At 36.0% G+C, this 15,853-nt stretch overlaps 1 protein-coding gene across 4 annotated transcripts in view; it reads right to left on the bottom strand.

Annotated features, from left to right (window-relative positions):
- Positions 1-15,853, bottom strand: part of LOC120517712 — an 87,232-nt gene that overhangs the window by 48,888 nt on the left and 22,491 nt on the right. Inside the window, exon 2 of one of the 4 annotated variants that reach the window (XM_039740166.1) lies at positions 6,156-6,240. The exons of the other annotated variants lie outside the window; for them this stretch is intronic. The gene's annotated coding sequence lies outside the window, so the exon portion shown is untranslated. The remainder of the gene's footprint in view (positions 1-6,155; positions 6,241-15,853) is intronic. 4 annotated transcript variants of the gene reach the window in all.

Genomic DNA, 15,853 nt, shown 5'->3' with positions numbered 1-15,853 from the left:
TCGTCACTACGGTGTTCCCAAATCGCACTTTGCTGATAAACTGAGCGCACTGAGTTTGCACGCGCTTTGGTGACTTTGAAGAACAAAAAAAGTCCGTCTACATGCGGCTCGAACCTTGTGCATGTTTGGTAGCACATATCTGTGTGAGAAGCTCTTCTCAGTGATAAAGACTAACAAAACAGCACACAGGAGTCGCCTCACTGATGAGCACCTGCAATCCATCCTGAGAATCTCCACAACACAGAACCTCACACCAAACAGAAACGAACTTGTTGCCAAAAAGATGCCAGGCGTCCAGCTCTAAAATGACATATGAGCAAAGACAACTGAATGATTTGATTTGTTATTGCTGAAAGGAACACATTTTATTTATATTTCCAGGTTTTGTTATGCAGCATGTTCATATTTGAATTTGTATAATTTTGACAGGATATATTTTTATGGAGAGCAAAATCTTTTGGGATATTTAAAATCTAAGTTTATTTTTATATAAAATTACATAAGAGTAAAGAAATTTGAATGTTTGTTCTTTTAATGTTTACTTTATTTCTAACTTGTATAATTTAGACAGGATATATTTTTATGGAGAGCAAAATATTATAAGTTGTTTAAGGTTTGAGTTGATTTATTCAGGAATAATATTCCTGTCTGTTTTTACCATTCCTACCAAAGATATTTCTGTCGACTAAATAAAAATTCCTTCTATTTAAAATTTAAATAGAACTTGAACAAATACGATAGTTCATAATATCCACGCAGACTTGCACGTAAGAGCGGGAGTTATCCATTTTAACAAGCAGCGTATTGCACTGATATGAAATAGCTGTGTGTGTATATATGTAGATATGTATGTATATGTATATATATGTTTATATATGTGTGTGTGTATGTATATATATATATATATATATATGTATTTGTGTGTATATATGTGTGTGTATGTATGTATGTATATGTATGTGTATGTGTATATATGTAGATATATATGTATGTATATATGTGTATATGTATAGATATGTATATATATATGTTTATGTGTGTGTGTGTAAATATATATATATATGACAACAACACTCAGCACTCACAACAGTGACAAAACAATTACATTGACAATCATGTTACGTTATTTTCAAAATGTTTCCTTTTCTTATTCATTGCTTCTTTAACACACTACTTCTACGCTGCGAAGCGCGGGTATTTTGCTAGTAGATAGATAGATATGAGAACAACACTCATATCAATGACAAAACAATTACATTAACAACCATGTTACGTTATTTTTAAAATTGTTCCTTTTCTTTTTCGTACCTTCTTTAACACACTACTTCTCCGCTGAGAAGCGCGGGTATTCTGCTAGTTATAATTATAAAATACATCATTAGAATAGCAACTGACGAGAAAAAATCATAATTAATTGCAGAATTACAGTATTTGAGGGTTCCTCTAGATTGCCTCTTTCTCTTGCACGATTTGGCTCAAAAACTAATCAGCACATCATCATCTCATAACAGGCTTAAGTTTCGAGTTTGGTATTTTTCTGTCCAGCTGTTTTAGCTCTAGATGTCCTCAAGAAACTGTGACAAACAGACACACACCCATCTATGAGTTTTAATATCTGGGGACCCTAAAACATCGAGATCCATTGAAAACTGGAGATCGAAATTTTTTGACAAATCTAAAGCTTTCACTCCTCCCCACAGATGATAGGATATGGTGGGGTAGGGCACAAGGAAAAAAAATGTGTTTTAAAGAGTAAACTATATTTCACTATAGCCTCATTGAAGATCAATTGCAGATCAATTCTATAAACCAAATGTGCACAGCTGAATAAAATTAAATATTATAACGAAGAAATATCTGACAGGTCCAGGTAAAGCAGGTTTAGGAACTCTTCCTCACTGGTCTTCCTCATTTTGTACACTCCAGTGACGCAAACAATTAGAACTTATAAATACAGTACATGTTCCCGCACTGGCCATTGCACCTGTTCTAAAGCAGGCATACAAGCCACAGTGAATTTATAGTCAAGCAGAAAGCAAACAGAGTAGAGAAAAAGCTTACTTAGTTAAGTCTGTGAGACTACAGTGTGTAGAAGTAGTATGGGCACACTAAGAAAATAAATGTCAAAACTTTTTTGGATTCAAAATATGAAATGCGGAGGGCATAATAAAGTCTTTTAAAACGTTTAATTTAATACTATTTCTTTTTAACAGATATCTATCTCTCTTTGTTCTTAAATAGACGGTGACAAGATTGCGTTTTTTTGATTATAAGCGTCCAGGAGCCCATACATACTTTTTGTGCTCTTTTAGTACTTTACCTTTCTTTTATGGAGTAAATTTAATCCTCACTTTCATATCCTTGAGACTTTATGTGATCGCAGTCATTGCAGTTTTTAACTGTATTTTAGTGGTGCCAGAGTAATCCCTTCATTTCAAAGTATATAGAATCCCCCAGCAAATAAATGATTAATATTTATAAATTAGGATTCCTTCCTTATCCAGACCAGTTACTTACTGGTATTTGCTGTATGGGAGGTGGAGACATATCCGGATTAATAACTGTCATACTCTGCATTGTATTTTAACACTAGAATCCCTGCAGCCTATGAAAAAAGTCGTAATCCCAGGCCACCTTAAATTCCTTGGCACTCCATTAGCATCTTTGTTTTGCAAATGCGTCGATCCGCACAAGCAACCTACTATCCCATCCCCACCAACGACGCAGCTGAAGTTCTCACAGCTCAAGTCTGTTTATCTGGTGCGAGGTGCCTGGAGAAATGCGAGGCAAGAAATGTTGAACAAGTAACTAAACAGAAAGTTTTTCCATGTTATAATAAAATTAATAAAATGTTAATGTGAAATGTATAATGTGTGAAGACTGAAGTCCAAATACCAAATTAACACTTTCACAAAAGGTATAACAAAACAAGTGAAAAAACATAACTGAAGAAAAAGAAATTATTCAATTTACATGTTGTGCCAATACATAAAAACCGAAGCCCAAACACCAATTTCATGGCTGGTGTAGAAGTAAGAACAGCTGCTTCTGAAACGAGAGGTTGCAAGTTCAATCCCGGGTCTTCCCTGTATTTTCCGTTCTGAGTAGCGAGCTTCTGTTTTTATTACTATTATATAATAAAAACATACGTTTGGTTTGAGTCTGTAACAGCTGTTGTAAAGTTTTGCTACTTGTAAAAGATATCACTGAAGGGATATAAGCAGACACACAAACGCTAGTGAATCTTGTCTTCTTGATATCTTGTTGTTACTTGAATTTTTTTTATTCGGTTTTATTCTTAAATAAAAGCACACTTTTTTCGTTATACCTTTGTGAAAGTGTTTATTTTATACTAGCCAACCCGCGGCGTACCATACGCCACATAATCAGGCCGGTTTTTAATGATTTTTAAGCACAGGGAGAAAATTAACATTTGAAAAATCGGTAATGTAATAAATCAGCAAGAAAAGCAACATTGTAACAATGCACGGAACGAACCAACACACAATCATCCGTGACTGAAAACTGGCGGACCACCATTGCTCATGTGCCCACCTCCAACTTGTCACTTGAGTCGCTGTCGTCTTTGCACAGTCCACATACATCTGTGACTCACGTAGACTTTCCGTGTTCCTGCAGGAGCATCTAAGAAGACGCATGTTTGTTGCGGATGCGAATTGCTGTATGTAGCGTGTAAAACAGTTTGCTATGGTGCATGTGGTCGTGTCGTAACCGAAAACTCGGTTTTAAAGACTGTTTACTTCATTGTGTTTTAACCTCAGTTGTAAAGGATTGTTTTAAGGATCCCATGGGATACCTCTTGCAAACCGTTTTACACGCTGCATATGGTGATTCACCTCCGGCGTGGCTCCTTCCTGCGTGCGCCATAGGTGTCGTACTTGTCGGCAGCTTAGTGAATCCACGCCCCTTCCGACGTGCTTTCCATGGGTGTCTTGCCTTAGTGAATTATATATATATAGATTCCAGTAAACACTTGAATTATATCAAATCTGTCTCTGCCGCTCTCATGCACGCACACATGCATGAAAATGCAATTTTTTGAAAACGTTATGTCACTTGAACATGAGTTGTCATTTGAACATGTTTTTTTTTCCGATCTTGCCCAACCTCCTTGTTATGGTGCATGGTACTGGGAATGCAGACAGACTTCTTCTTTTTGGGCACATACACCGTCAGCGTGGCACTGGCAGATCTAAACAATAGTGTGGAGAATTGCAGGCATACTAAAGTGAGTTTAGTTGCAGGTGGAAGTTTCCATCTCATTTTATGGTGCCAAGCAGAGCTGTGTTGCAGTGCAGCAGTTTATTAGCCAGTAAAGGCGACGTGAAGAAATTGTCTGTTATTACAGTTCTGCCTTTGTCCAGAAACAGTTTTTTGACCTCAGTCTCAGAAAGTCTTCCTCCCATGGGACGACTGGGATCTTTTCCTAAATAAGAAGCAGCATTGCACATGAACACGCAAATCTGTCGTTTTTCACACGTTCTGCATGGGCATCTTTGCTGTCAAAGAGCAAATGCCGGATGATAGTCGGATAGCGGTCATGGGGCACTGTATCTTTGATTGTCGGTACAACAAATAGTTCTGACCAGGCATCAATCACAGAACTAACCGTTGTCATCGCTGCTCTTATGAAAAGAATAGAGATAAACAGCATCAACTTAGAGAAGACAAGGCAAGTTTGTGACCGAATAAAAATAAAAAATAAAAAACAACAGTTTTATTAGTAGCAAAAATTTACAACAGGTGTTACAGACTCAAATCAAATCTATGTTTTAATAAATGTCGAATGACATTTTAGATCCAAGTTTTTAACTCATTGACAGCCACATGTAAACAAATGCTTTTTTTTCCTTTGGTTATATTCTTGAATAAAAGTGCACATTTATTCCATATTTGGACTAAAGTCTTCACACATTATACACTTCATGTCATTATTAGTATAACATGGAAAAAGTTTCTGCTTTAGGTATGTGTTCAGCATTTCCTGCATTTCTCATATTTCCTTTCATCTTGCACTTACCCAGGTCTTTATAGACACGGAACAAACATGAAATGCATGTGTTCCAAATAGCAGTATACTGTATTATTTACCCTATACAACTCCAGATCTCATATGCAGATAAGGAGACTTGGCTTAAGATGGGATAGCAGGCTGCTTGCTGCTTGGGCTGATCGACAAATTTGCAAAACAAAGACGCCAATGAAGTGGTGCCAAGGAATTTAAGGTGGCCCGGGATTAATACTTTTTTCGTAGGCCTAAGGGATTCTGGTGTTAATACTCATTTCACATGTTGGATTGAAAAGGCTAAAAAAACAAACAAAAATCTGCGAAATCAGAAGAATGTGATAAGCTGCTTTATAACCGCTTTGCATCAGCTATAGCACAGAGCTCACAAGCAAGCAACAGATTAAGAGTTGAAAAAGAGCAAGGTACCCTAATAGCAAAATGGAAGAATGCATGCTGCATTACTGAAATCCTACCTTACCATAATTTAAGCACCCAAACATCTACATAAACATAAAACATGGAATACATTGCAGGGCTTTTCTGTCAACGGTAGCAGAGGCACAGCAATAAGATAAAAAAACTGACATTAAGTTGATATTAACATACTGTATAAACATTTACATTTTTATGACTCTTCATACAAAATGTTTATCAAAATTCCTGGATTTTAATATCCACGGCGGCAATAGTCCTAAAAAAGTGTAGTAGATATTTTTTTCCTGTCATAAATGAAATCATTTGTGTAATTGAAAATTACAATTGCATTTTCTGTCATTTGCATATTGAAATGTAAACGGTAAAAAAATAATGCATTTTCAGGTGTGCAACGCATCTTGGCACATCAGAAGATTGGGGCTAACTCAATTTTTTTGCTAATTCTGTGCTCGCTTGCTTGTTTAGGGTGTTTTTTTTGTCTTTTCTTTTCAATAAAGCCCAACATTTACAAATATATGATGGGTGGCTAAAGTTACAGTATTAATCTTAACAAAGACAAATGAATCCTAAAATATTAAAACAGCTTAATCTGAAGTGTTCGTCTGAAACATGAAGCTCAAGTTAATGATTTTGTTTGAGAAAATACAAATATCACACTTGGATACAATTTGTGCAGAGGAGATGGACAAACCTTTGATGCTCTCTGAACTTGAAGATGCTATACATTCACTGCAGATTGGGAAAACTGCAAGGCCAGATGAGTATCCAGCAGAAGTCTGTAAAAAAGTTTTTGCTAAATTAGCACTGTTAATGCTAGAAATGTCTGTAAGAGCTGAAAATATAACGCACAGCTAAAAACACTATGTCAAGTGTCAAACTGATATTAAAGACCCACTTAAGTCTGCATTCTATAGGCTGCTTTCTAATCTGAACAGCGATTACATGAAAACGTTTTAGCTTAAAGTGTGAAGAAAGTATTCCTGTCTACGGTATCCCATGATGGATAGTAAATCCCAAGTGGATTTATGAAAGGCAGGCATTCAGATTCAGTTGTTTGTCAGTTGCCAATGGACAACAATTTTTTCAAAGGTTTTGTTTCTTGAAAGCTTTTGGTGATGATAAACATCTTCAAGCTGATCATAGGTATAACTGCAGATTGACTGTATCATGCAGAATTCTTGAAAAAAAAGAAATGAACTTTTATTGAATTTAGTTTGTTTAAACTGATTAATAATGCTTACACACTGCATTAGTTCAAATGAACTAAACTGTTTTGTAGCTATATTTGTATCTGTTTACTCCACATCAGATGCTTCTTGATTCAGCCTCCAACAGTAGTCAGCCAGCACTGATAGATTTAATTTACCCTAATACTGACTTTTCATCACTGCAATGTCCTGTTGCAATGTTTCACCTTGTTTGTCACTAACGACACCAAAATTATCACGGAAGAAGTGCTCTGTAATTTCCAAAATTCTCAACAACATCCTCGAATGCCTTCCATGTCATTTGTTCTGGCCCCACCAGCAGATCTTTGAACTGTTTGACATTGATGTCTGATTTGTGGATCAACAAAAATGCCTTTCTTAATCTTGGTCTCAGTAATATATTAAAAGATAAGATATTAAAATCCTTCCCCGCCATTGTTCATTGCTTTCACAAAATTTACAAACACTCCAAGGTTTAGAACTGTCAGCTTAATGAACCATTTAAACTTAACTCGGGCAATATGACATAAAGTATTAAACAAGCCACTAATAGATAAGTTCTAGCTTATTTACACAACTAGGACTGCTGAGATTATTTGATGTAACCAACTAATTGATGCAAAAAAATAATCTAGGTAGATTTTTTAACATTACTAGGGGGTTCCACCCCCTGCTCGATTCGCTCGCCAACCCCTGTGTTTGGTTAATCGGATATACAATTTTAAAAGCTTTTTTTTTCTTGGAATTGTTTCAATTTCATTATTTTCATTTTTACTTTAAAGCTTCAGTAAAAACAATAGTTGGAATTACCTTTTCTTCAAGATTGCATTGAATTTTGATTCCGTTTTTGGAGACACATTGTGACAACGCAATGTATAACTGCCCGTCAGTTTGTTTTTCTCTAATAAATAATCCGACTTTTTCTAATGTTTGTCCCTGTGATTTGTTAATTGTCATAACAAAAGCTATTCTCATAGAAAAATGTAAACATTTTAATACGAATGGCATATCAAGATCTCCTTTGGTGTCTAATGTTATTCGCAGAATATATACATTACCTTTCTTGTTGCCTGTTAAAATTTGCAGCGCTTCTATGTGATCATAAATATACAACTGACTGAATTGTATTTTCTTTGAAATTAAACTTGTCGTTGCTTTAACTTTTGCGGGACCACAGATTCTAATAGCGTATGGTCCATAAGTTCTCTTTATCTTGTTTTGATACCTTCGAATGTTTCTGCTTTTATATTGTGTAACTTGCTCTGTATGTATATCACACCTACGTTTTTTTGTGTCTTTTGAATCTGCTCTGCATGTGTTTTGCCCCCTCGTTTTTTAACCTCTTTATGACATTTTACTTTATTTTCTACTCTTTTCCTTTTATTTCTGACCTTGCTTTGTCCTGCTATTTTTTCAATTACACCTGGTCCTGATGATTAATTTCCTTTTGTTTGTGGTAATGTGATCTTTACTATCTTTTTTTTTGATACTGTAGCGACCTTTGCGTTCGGCTCGAAAAGAGAAACAGACTGATGCAATAAAGTGTCACAAAAGTTTTACTTGAACAATCGCCGACTTCGTAACCCCAAACAGAACTTTCTAGCACCCTCTCTGACCCCTCCTCCCCTGGGTCTCACATCACCCACCGCATCAATCAATACCCTGCTATCAGTCTTCCGTGCTGTACTCCGCCCTCCCTCAATTGGACCTAACAGTCACTTAAAACAAAAAAGGCTTCAACCTGGCTGGGACACTACAATACTTTTGAATTTTGCTGCTTTCATATTCTTTACCTTTCTCTGCATGTGTATTGCGCCGTTTGTTTGTTTGAGTCTTTCTAATTCCACTGATTTCCTAATCTCTTATCTGCCTTTTTTTCTCTCCAACGCTTTTGGGTCTCTTTTCTCTGCCCTTTTTCTTTGCTTAGTCGTTGACGTTTCATCTAGAACGTATTGTCCTTATACGCTTTATATGTGCTGAGAGCACAGGATCTGTATGTGCTACGTGCCTTTACACGACTGAGTGTTTTGCTGGATGTGCTCTTATTTGAAATTGGTTGTAAGTAGGGCGTGTCTTGCAAGAATCTCATGCTCCACGTCCCAGCGAGATGGTCCTGGGACAATCTCTTGGCACCAAGACTCATGTTTATGGTCCCCGCAAGATGCTCCGTGGCCAGTCTCTTTCGTCTCGTGGGTCTTTTAAGTGTCTTCCGAGAACTTCTGAGATGATCACGACTCGTCGCCCTGCTTTTCCTTTCCAAGATTTTTTTTTATAATCGAGATTATCCTTTCCCCACTCCCAAAATGATATTTGTAAAGTGTTCGAGTGGTTGACTGAGCTGCCTTTTGGGACATCCTGGGACTTTGGGGGATCCCCTCAGGGTTGCTGGATATCATGACCTGGCAGTACAATGGTACTGTTAGAGCTGTGTAAATTGGGTATTTTTTCAGATATGATACATAAATCCAGTCAGTCCGCTAAAAATACTTGCCAGCTGCCACATTTACTACTCACTGAAGTAAAAAATGCTTCAATACACATGCTGGCTAAATATGATCAAGAACGCTGTTAAAATGCACTACCTAGCTTTTGGGTAGAGGTGTACACTCAGCCCTTGCTAGATAATGTTGCTAGGGCCAGTAACTTGTGACTATTTAAGGTCATCTGGTGGATCTGAAAAGCAAAGTAATTGTTGTGACTCAGTGAAATCTTTGTTCTCACATTAAAAAGTTTAAATATCAGCATTTCTAAAGTGAAACGGCTCTGGGCAATTTTAGCCTTCTCTCTAAAGTCAGTGCAGAAAAAAGCAATGGCCTGCGAGAGCAACATGTGGAGTTTTATCAAATACCAGCTATCAAATGTTATGTGGTTGTAAAAGTTTTCTCCTACTTCATTACTTCCTCTCGTAAGACTGAAGGAAAGTGTACACTTTTACTTTCTCATATACAAAGTATAGAGAGAGTACTGGAATCCTCCAAAAATTCCATTTCGAGATTTTGATGAATCTCAACGTTTTAGTCCTCCTGGAGTCTGAAATACCATTTTTGGAATTATGTCTTTGTGTCTGTCTGTGTGTGTGTGTGTATATGTATGAATGCAAACACTATACCTTGAATACACCTTCACTTAGGTCAACCCAATTTTGTACAAAAGTATTAGGTACAAAATGTTGATTTCTATCAACTTTTGGGCTATTTCTGTTAACTGTAAGTGGTACTTTACCTTTTATTCAGGCAGCTGCACAGCCCAATTCATTTAACTTTATTTTTAGAATAACTGCTCAATATTTTAATTTGATTTGAGTTGTTATTAATTGTTCTTTAATGTATATAATATAAAAATATAATAACTGTCTTGTGGTTTACTCCTCAAATAACCATCTCCATATCGGAGTATACGAGAAAGTCTAGGGGAGACCACTCTCGATTTTTGGAATTATGTCTGTGTGTGTGTGAGTCTGTGTGTGTGTGAGTGTATGTAAACAAGATAACTTGAGAACCCTTTCACTTAGGTCAACCAAATTTTACATACAAGTATTAGGTACAAAATGTAGATTTCTATCAACTTTTGATCATTTATGTGTAGTATATCATTTTTCTTTGGTACAATACCGAATAACACAGCACTTTTGATGGTTTAATATTGTGCATGTTATGCTATACTAATGTGTTAAAATCCTAATCAAGATATCTCAGAGGCTGGCTTTCCAAAAAGGGAAATGGTGCTGATAAATATCAAAAATTCAAAGAGGAATGGACTGATTTATCATGTGTGAATTAATAACCTGTCCTGTCTCCATTTTTATACTCAGTATCTAAAAAGAAGCTCAGCAATGCACTGATACAGTTGGCCTAACTAAAAATATTGTTTAAATGTGATGATGGCAATTGCAAGCAACGAGAATAAAAAAAAAAAGCTTGCTGCATATACACTGCCAAATTTAACTGTTACAGAGAAGTTTAAATTCTATAATCATTTAATACATTACAGCTACAAAAACATAGCACTGAGGTGCTGTCCCCAGCAATATGCTTTCAGCTAGTATCATTTATACTTTAAACAAATTATTAATATGCTTTATGCATAATGTAAGTGGCTGAGTCAGTTCTCTTGGATCTAGAAAAAAAAATAACACTACAGGTATATTTATGATGTCTATAAATAAGCACCAATGTACATAAACACTTAATTAAAAATACATTTTGTTAAAAATGTATGTGTATGCCAGTTTTAAGATAGATAACTTACATACACACATTAAAAAAAATTTGAGCTTAATTATTTAAATTACGTTCAAGCCAAGATAGAAATATATTTAGTTTTGAGATTGTTTCTCATGTATATCTCCCTTCTCTTCATTTGAAGAAAAAAAAGTCATTTGGATTATTTCATATTATTTGCTTTTGAAATCCATGTATATATAATTATTCAGCAAACATTCATATGACTATTTAGATACATTAGATAATATACTGATAAAAAAAGATGAGAAATCTTTCTATTATAAAAAAAAATTCTGGAAAGGCAAAGCAGGGTGACAAGACATGATCATCTCGGAAGACACTTGATAGACCCGCGAGACGCAAACAATACCAAATAAGAGCACGGCCAGCAAAGCACTCAGTTGTGTAAAGGCACGTGGCACACACAGATCCTGTGCTCTCAGCACATATAAAGCGTATAAGGACAATACGTTCTAGATGAAATGTCAACAACTAAGCAAAGAAGAAAGAGACCCAAAAGCTCTGGACAGGAAAAAGGCAGATAAGAGATTATGAAAGCAGTGGAATTCGAAAGGCTCAAAAAAATGATGGCGCGATACACATGCAGAGAAAGTTAAAGAATATGAAAGCAGTAAAATTTGAAAGTATTGTAGCGTCCCAGCCAGGCTGAAGCCTTTTTTGTTTTAAGTTACTGTTAGGTTCGATTGAGAGAGGGCAGAGTACAGAACGGAAGACTGATAGCGGGGTACTGATTGATGCAGTAAGGAGGGGGATGGGGGGCGAGACCCGAGGGATGAGGGGTTGGAAAGGGTGCTAGAAAGTTGTGTTTGGGGTTACGAAGTTGGCGATTGTTCAAGTAAAACTTTTGTGACACTTTATTACGTCAGTCACTACAGTATCAAAAAAAAAAGATAGTAAAGATTGCATTAGCGCAAACAAAAGAAAATGAATCATAAGGACCAGGTGTAATTGAAAAAATAGCAGGACAAAGCGAGGTCAGAAATAAAAGGCAAAGAGCAGAAAACAAAGTCTTTTCCCAGCATCATTCAATGCACAAAATGTAGATTTACACAATAATGGACCATACGCTATGAGAATCTGTGGTCCCGCAACAGTTAAAGCAACAACAAGTTTAATTTCAAAGAAAACACAATTCGGTCAGGTGCATATTTATGATCACGGAGAAGCGATGCAAATTTTAACAGGCAACAAGAAAGGTAATGTATATATTCTACGAATAAAATTAAGACACCAAAGGAGATCTTGATATACCATTCATATTAAAATGTTTACAGTTTCCTGTGAGAATAGCTTTTGCTATGACAATTAACAAATCACAGGGACAAACATCAGAAAAATTCTGATTATTTATTAGAGAAACAGAAACAATATTCACTCACGGGCAGTTATATGTTGCGTTGTCATAATGTGTCTCCAAAAATGGAATCAAAATTCAATGTGATCTTGAAGAAAAGGTAATTCCAAATATTGTTTTTACTGAAGCTTTAAAGTAAAAGTGTAAATAATGAAATTGAAATAATTTCAAAGAAAAAAAAAAGCTTTTAAAATTGTATATATCCGATTACCCACGAAAGACACTTTAACTTGCTCCCAGCTCTTAAAACAATGACAAGCAACAAGCAAAACACACAGCTCGCAGCAGATGATCTGACCACTTCTCATTGCGTGCGTTCAGCCACCCTAACCTCTTCAAAATGCGAGCAGCAGAGACATGAAGTGGCAAAATAGACAGCGGCTTTACAGGCTTTAAAATGATCGACAGGCAGCGCAACAGGAGCTGTCCCCTCTTCACAACACGAGCAGAATTATACGTAATGCAAGGGAAATAAACAACAAGTATTGTTTTTACAACGTCACGCGAGACAAAGCAGTGAGTCATCATTTAAAACAAGTCCACGGACATCTAACCTAGCAGTTGTTGGATTGCTGTGGGCAGACACGCATCATGTGCTCCCAGTTCTTAAAACAATGACATGCGACAAGCAGAACAGGCAGCTCGCCAGCAGCAGAAACACAGCAGATGATCCAACGGCATCTGCTTAGCGTGTATTCAGCAGACCCCCCTTCACAATGCGAGCACTGTTATACGCCCTCCGAGAAAGGGATGTAACCCTGCCCAGGGCCGGAAATAAAGGACAAGTATTGTTTTTACAAACGTTTTTAAAGTAAAAGTGAAAATACGGCATATGTAACAATTCCCATGAAAATAACAATCTCTTTAAATTGTATATCCGGTAAACCAAACAAGGGGTGGGCGAGCGAAGCGAGCAGGGGGCGGCACCCCTAGTTAGTTACAAATTTATTATTATTGGTAGCCCTAAACACATGTATTAAAATGACTACTTTACAAAGACCTAAAGAAACAGGGTCATGGTGTTTTCTAACTTTCTGTTTTGTTACTGGGTGCCACTGACAGTTTGGAAGGGGGTACAAATCAGTGAAATCATGTCTACTTGGCTAACAATGGAAATGTGCTTAGAATTTTTAGTGTCACGTTTTGCTATGTATTCGTGTTAATCCTAATTACTGTCAATTTACAATTAATCCTGCAATCCATCATTCAGTTGAAATATGGAACCACTGTACAACACACTTTAAAACACTTTTACTAGCTGCATGCCTATACAAAAACTTAAATTCCAGCTTTTAACCTATTCTGTATTCAGCATACAGAAATCCCTAGGTATTGTGTCCTTTAGAGATTTTTACACAGGCAATAATTATGCTTCTTTTGGACTGCTTTCTCATAAACACATAAATAAACATTTTTTCTTTTAACATAAAAGTTAGAAATTTGGTGAACTGTACTCTTTTTTTCTGACTTTTCCATCAACCTTTATTCCTAAAGCCACACTGGACAGTTTTAGTGAAGATACAAATAAAATTTCTAAGTTTTAACAAAAACTTTTAAGTAAAATATCCATAGCAGATCTTAGGTAATGGGATAAGGAACTTCCTATTACAATTTCCGAAAAGAAATGGATCTTCAGTTTGTACAAAAAATAATATATTTGGGCTTCAAATTGTACATTAGGCACATCTACCTTGTTTAAAAATGTATCCATGACAAAATCTGCCTGTATCACTGGGTTGTATGTTGTGGAGTTGCTCTACACTCAAGGGCATTTAGGGGAATTTTTTTTTTATTTTCTTTAATTATATTTTTATTCATTTTATTGCAATCCATACAAATCATTCAAGTTTTTACCAAAAAAAAAATTGAGTTAAGGACAAATTGATCCCTACCCCTGAGAGAGAGAGAAAGGCAAACAGTGTGAAATTTAAGACTTGTAAATATACCTAAATTAATAAATTATCTGTGCTTTATGAGCTTATTTTAAAATATTACTGATTAGATCCTGCCATGTTTTGAAAAAAGTCTATACGGATCCTCTAACTGAGTATTTGATTTTTTAGTATAACACATCAGTTTCCCACTGACTTAAAAGAGGAGAGTTTGGGTTCTTCCAGTTTATCAGAATAAGTCTGTGTGCCACAAGTGTAGTGAATGCAATCACAATTTGTTTGTCTTTCTCCACTTTAAACCCCTCTGGAAGAACCCCAAACACAGCTGTTAATGGGTTAGGAGGGATTGTGAGTCAAGGCTGTCTGAAAGGTAATTAAAAATTTTGGTCCAGAATAATGTTAATTTGGTGCAGGCCCAGAACATGTGACCCAGGGAGGCTGGGACTTGGTTGCAGTGTTCGCAAGTTGGATCATGCCCTGGAAACATTTTGGAGAGTTTTAGATGAGACAGATGTGCTCGATATATAATTTTGAGTTGTATAATTGTATATAATATAATGAATTCTCTGCATTGCTACTTTCAACTCCTTTTCATATTAATTGAGAGATCTTTTTCCTAGTGTCCTCTTGGATCTTTGAAAGGGAAGGATTGTAAAATGATTTTATATATTGTAGAGATGGAGTCTATGTCCTTGAGATTGAGCAATATTTTTTTCCAGCATGGATGAGGGTGCAAGATGAGGAAAATCTGGAAGGTTCTGTTTAACAAAGTTCCTGATTTGAAGATAGTGAAAGAAATTTGTAGCTGGAATGTTAAATTTGGAATGTAATTGTTCATAGGATGCAAAGACGTTGTCTATATAAAGATCTCTAAGCAAGTTAATTCCAAATTTTTTCCAGATATTAAAAACTGCATATGTTTGTGAAGGTTGAAAGAGGTGGTTCTCTTGCAGAGGTGCCACAGATAGAAGCTTCTCCGTCTTAAAATGCTTTCTACATTGGTTCCAGATTCTAAGTGAGTGGAGCACAATTGGGTTATTTGTATATTGCCGATAACATGTATTTATTGGAGCACAGAGCAAGGAATACAAAGAAGTACTGCAGGATTTTACTTCTATTGTGGTCCATGCCTGTGTATGTTCTTCTATTTGTGTCCTGGTTCTTATCGCTTGTATATTTGCTGCCCAGTAATAAAACTGGAAGTTAGGTAGAGCCATGCTGCCCTCTGTCTTTGTAGGGTCGCTCTTTTGATGCGAGAATGTTTTGAATTCCAAATAAATGAGGTTATTGAAATGATTTATTAATGTATATTGGAATGTTTTGAAATAAAAAAAGGAGCTTAGGAAGAATATTCATCTTAACAGTGTTAATTCTTCCAGCTAGTGTGAGATGAAGGGTTGACCATCTATGCAAGTCTTGTTTAATTTTTTCCATGCAGACGGTGAAATTTTGTTGATATAGAGCTTTATGTTTACTTGTGATGTTTACCCCTAGGTATTTAAACTGTTCTGCAATGATAAAAGGTAGGGTATCTAATCTAATATTATATGCTTGAGAATTCACTGGAAAGAGTACACTTTTATTCAGATTAATTCTGAGACCAGAGATCTTTTGAAATTCTGTGAGTGCTGTTAAGACTGCAGGCACAGAATTTTCTGGGTCCGATATATACAATACCATATCATCTGCAT

This window comes from Polypterus senegalus, chromosome 17 (genome assembly GCF_016835505.1).
Source record: "Polypterus senegalus isolate Bchr_013 chromosome 17, ASM1683550v1, whole genome shotgun sequence".
Taxonomy (NCBI): domain Eukaryota; kingdom Metazoa; phylum Chordata; class Cladistia; order Polypteriformes; family Polypteridae; genus Polypterus; species Polypterus senegalus.
The sequence above is the reverse complement of the archived record's forward strand: the minus strand, read 5'-3'. Positions and strand labels throughout refer to the sequence as shown.